Here is a 5,306-nt window from a genome sequence, read left to right on the forward strand (position 1 = left end):
CTCCAACTCTAGCTCGTACCACGAGCTGGATGCTTCCCTCGACCTGTGGCCTTCAGAGTCCAAACTCAGTCTAACCTTGGTGAACCCTTAGGTTACCTCGAGCTGAGGGGGTAGGATCTTTCGATGGCAGCTCCGGTCTTGGGGGATGTCCACGTGGTAGACATGATTAGGCCGTATCTCATGATTAGGCCGTATCTCAGCTTGCTAACAGCCCGTGGGAAAACCAGGGCGTACAACGGTGTATATTGTAGTTATAGCAGACATCCCACCAGTTTTCAAAAAATTCTAAATATTTTATAATAATGAAAACTAAAGTTCAAAATGGTAAGTTGTACATGTTGTAATGACCCACTAATCTAGACTATTTGGACCATTAACAAAACTATACATAAACTTACATTTTTACAAAAATACCAAAATTTTATTTAGTAACTTGTAAAATAAGAGTTACTTATAAATAAATAAAATTCTAATAAGGATATGGGATCCCATTGTCTTTAAAAACAAAAGATGATTTTAAATAAAAGACATTACATAATTGGTGCGGAAAATACACATAAAACCATAAAAACATAAAATGAGACTACATCCTCGAATCGAATAACGCTCGGCCCCTTGACTCCATTCACCATCGATACACATCCTCTAAGCGTCACGAATCTTACCACCTCTAAAGCTTATTTTCCTGCACATAAAACAGAAAGGAATGAGCCTAATGCCCAGCAAGGAAAATCTAACACATAGTCATATACATAATTTCATAAGAAACATAAAGACTTAACATAATACATATAACATACACTTATTATAATGGCCATTATTACTTGGGGTCCCATAGACTAAACAAGCATATGCCCATGGAATTAGTGGGGTCCTACTAGCTAAGTAGGTCATATGCCCATAATCCATTTGGGGTCTTGTTAGTCATATGGGTCATATGCCCAAGCCTACAAACATACATACATATCATAACACATTAATAACATAAAACATATAGATAACATAAGCACATAACATATTGATTCTAGCCTATTTTCCTTACCAAAGTTACCGGGATATAATGGACTGAGTTGGGACTTTTTGGAACACTCCTAAAACCATAAGAAAGAGTGAGTCTAAAGAAAGGAGATGAAATGAAAGAGATGGAAAGACTAAACCATTTGAGAAACACGCTTACCGAACTTATGTGCTCAAGAACTTAGATTCCCTAACCAAAATGAAGATTAAGGTTAGAGATTGAGTAGAAGACTATGAGAAAGAAAATAACATAATACAGAAAGGAACTAGAGTTTTGGTTACCTCAAAGACTTGAAAGACCAATCTACACCTCCACCGAAATACTATAGAACTCACTTCCCAAAGTGTTTGATAAGATTATGTTGTTTAAGCTTATAGTATTCCCAAACCAGGTGTTTACACTCTCACACTCACTTAACACTAGCAGCTTCTGAACTTAGAGCAAAAGGTGAATAATGGCTGGGTACTAGGTCCTATTTATAGAGTTTGGGAATGAAAGTATCTTGATTTTACTTGAATAAAAATAATGGCTTTTTAGGTGAAAATCATTTGAATAATCGTTCAGCAGAGGCTGAAGACTCGTTCAAAAGATGCTGGACTTTTGAAGGAGTTTGAATGGCTGAAAGGAAATGAATTCAAAAACGTTTGAAAACATACTGGAGGAGGTGATATATCGCCCCCTATAGGCGATATATCGCCTGGGCCAGTATGCCCGAGGCGACCGTGCATTGTTTCGTGTTTTCCGTATTTACGTGCTGCGATATATCGCCCCCTATAGCTGCGATATATCGGCACACGCTGAATAATTAAACACGAAATTACACATTTTTAGCTAAGTTTGAATGGAGTAAACAACCTTGACTAAGCCCTCAACGTATTCAAAGTTGCTGACTGACCCTATAACATTCAAACTTTACTCCTTATTAAATTAAATCCTCAAAAATCTTTAATCCTTAATCACCATTCATAACATGTGCTTAAAATCCTATTGGTTGATGTCTAGACCTTATAATATAATAAATATAATCCTTAATATCAGTCACATTAATCAAACCTTAGGTTATACTTAATATTCTTAAACTATAGATTAAACTTAGAAAATCTATAAGTACTACTATGAGTGTCCAAATAATTCCCGGCCTGAACCAAAAATCCATAGTAACAAAGATAACACTAAACATACTATAACACTACTAAACAATTTGCTAAGTAAAGTTCTTGGACTCTACACATGTATATATATATATAAAAAAGTACTCGTGCAATTGAATGTTTGGACACTGCTTTGGATATTGTAAATTATTCAGAATTTACCAAAAACTGGTAGGATGCCTGCTATAACTACAATATACACCGTCATATAAAAAAATTGAGTTATAATTTCTCTACGTGCCGAAAACAGAGATGCCCCTACTGGTAGTGATGAGAATGAATGAGCAACACTAGAAAAGTCATTGCAAGTTCCAATTGGGCCAATTTCAAGAGCAATAGCTAGAAGGTTCAAAGAAGCACTTAATGGACTAATCCAAGAAATATGAGCTGATTATGAAAAGATAAAGTCCAAGATTAGTCAAAATGGAAATCAATGCATATTCAATGTTATTAAGGCAATTTAAAGTGGCTGGTTAACTTCAAAAAATGAGGTCATTGAGTTTAGATGGTTTATAGGCATATATTTATGCTTTATTTAAGATATTTAGTTATATTAAAGTTAGACATTTTCTCTTCAGTCATTTAACTACGTTTTAGAAGAATACTAGTATAAAATTGAAGGGTTTTTGTCTATATTGATGCATATGTATCAATTTAATGCTTCAAATGTGATTTTTCTTATTCTTGGAGGGATGTTCCAAGTATAAATAGGGGGAGATACGAGATTTCTAAATAGATTATTGGAATCAATATATTTTGGAGAGTATTTTCTCTTTAGTACTTCAAATGACTTCTTAGAACTTATCAAAATCTTTCTTGTGGTGTTCGTTTCTTGACTTATCACTCACAATCCTTCTTATTTCTTGAGTGTGGCGTTTATTATCCTTCTTATACCTTTAGTTCTTATCTCTTTATAGATAATTGTTATCGCTCAAAAATTCAGGGATGATGTGGCAAATGAAAAAGTGGCACGTGACATCACAAATTAGGAAAAAACGACGAAGTATTGAAAAAAGATTGATGAACAAAAAAGATAGGTCCAGGACCTATAGAGAAGTCGACATGGCCAAAACCCCCTAGGGGTGGTTACACTACAAGAAAAAACAGTATTCATAACACTTAAAAACTGCTAACCGGGACTATTGATAGCACTTCTGAAAATGCTAATGTAGCCCATGTTATTAAAAGTCCAGTCTTTTCTATAACAGTTTTTGAATGTTATGTTCGGTGTTATCTTAAACTATTCAATAACACATTTTTAGGTGCTATAATATTCAAATAATAACATTTAGATAGAGTTTTTGATTATAAATTTGAAGTTTAATCTTGTACTTTTTTCATAACACTTTTCAACTATTACATTTGATTATTTTGATAACATTTTTAGTTTGTTATATTATATAAACCATAACAATTTTTTACGCTTATAATATGTTTCTAAATCATAACATATTAAGGTTTTTTATTGTGATAATAGTACTTATAAGTTTTTTTTTTAATTAAAAGATTTTCATTATTGTATTTTGATAAAAAAAAAATCAAAATTAATCATAAAATATAATTATCAATAGATTGATAAACCATAAGTATTACATTAAACAATAACTAATTCAAACTCGGAATGTGTTTATTTCATGAGATCTTAGTTCTAACTTAAGTTTGAAAGTATAACATAATAAAGTATTATAATCTTGAACATTTTTTACTTCAAAAATGAAAAACAAAAAATTACATGATACATTTTCTTCCAAGAGAGCTTTCTCTTTTCTTTTGGCCCCTTCATAAGCCGCATCACTTCTTATTTTCCTTTCTTCTATTTGGGACCTGAGTTCATGGTCCCTTTGGATAGCAGTCAAGTGATTATCAAGTGCTTCGACACTACAGATGATGACCCAAAAATTAGAAAACAGAAAGTCCAAATCTGACTTAAACAATAAAAAAGAAGAAGGAGATGAGAAATCATTAAAATTCCAGGGAAAAAAAATATCAAAAGCATGAGCACTTCAATGAGGGGAGGCAAAAAAAACAATACAACATTATTAACAAGGAATTGCAGTCTTACATTTTTCTTCCATCAAGTATGGCTGAATTTCAAGTGCCGACTCATTCTCAGAGTCGTCATCATCACTAAGAGATAAATCAAGAAAATACAAAGTATTAATAGAAACTAGCGAGATCTCTAACAATCAATGCAATATCACATACCATAGAAATATCATAGAAGTCTGTCATGAATACACAACAGCTGAATAAAGCTTTTGATGACAGAATAGGGATGCAAAACTTGAATTGATAAATGGAATATAAGTAAAGGAAAACAATCAAGGCCAGTTAAATGCATACCTAACAACCATATACTTCACACTAGTTAAAATAGAACATTTCACAAATGACAAATATGGAATAGAATATAGAAATAAGTTGAGACAACTGCAGTTATATAAATATATAGAGAGAGAGAGAGAAAGAGACCTTTTCTGAACTATGAGGCCTTGAAAGTGAGTATCAAAATCTGAAATTCCAGAGCTTAACTGGTCAGAATCCATTGATGCATATAGAAATAGACATGTTCTGTAAAATTATCACTAGGCAGCCACAGAAAAGTCTTCTCCCCATCAATTGTAGGAAGCTTGCTTTTCCCTTTAGTCTTCACCACAGCTGCCATATGACTGCTGCCCTTCTGAAACTCGTTTAATATATCGTACAGTGGCATATCGGCAGGAACTCTGAGCATACAACATACAAATCAACATTGGATACTCTGACTAAATGTATTTTCTGAAAAATAAAAAATTAGTAATTGAAGAGTTAAGCAAACCGTGGTATTCTCCGGATGGAAACGGCACTGACTGGAGTCTCTGTTTCAGGTCGTACAGTAAGAAGACTTTTCACCTAACAATAAGCAGAATTGAACAAGTTAAAGAGCAGAGTACAAAGTATGTTGCCCGCTGTTTGTTCCTTTGATAAGTCAAATTTAAAATGCATCTAGTATACAAACATCTTCTAAACATTCACATTCTACTATGCCAGAGCACTGTATGCGAAAATAAAAATAAAATGTACAAACTATCCTCAGTGAAACTTTGTGTAAAAAGGTGACAGAACTATTGACAAGCCAGCAACTAATTGGGATAGTG

The 5,306-nt window shown here is 33.2% G+C and overlaps 1 long non-coding RNA gene across 1 annotated transcript; it reads right to left on the reverse strand.

The window, feature by feature from the left end:
• Positions 1-3,933: 3,933 nt before the first annotated feature.
• On the reverse strand, positions 3,934-4,720 carry LOC133793841 (uncharacterized). Its single transcript, XR_009874981.1, has 3 exons — positions 4,642-4,720; positions 4,232-4,296; positions 3,934-4,047 (listed from the first exon to the last, which is right to left on the reverse strand). It is a non-coding gene; the product is annotated as an uncharacterized LOC133793841 (long non-coding RNA).
• Positions 4,721-5,306: the final 586 nt, after the last annotated feature.

This window comes from Humulus lupulus, chromosome 8 (genome assembly GCF_963169125.1).
Source record: "Humulus lupulus chromosome 8, drHumLupu1.1, whole genome shotgun sequence".
Lineage (NCBI taxonomy): Eukaryota > Viridiplantae > Streptophyta > Magnoliopsida > Rosales > Cannabaceae > Humulus > Humulus lupulus.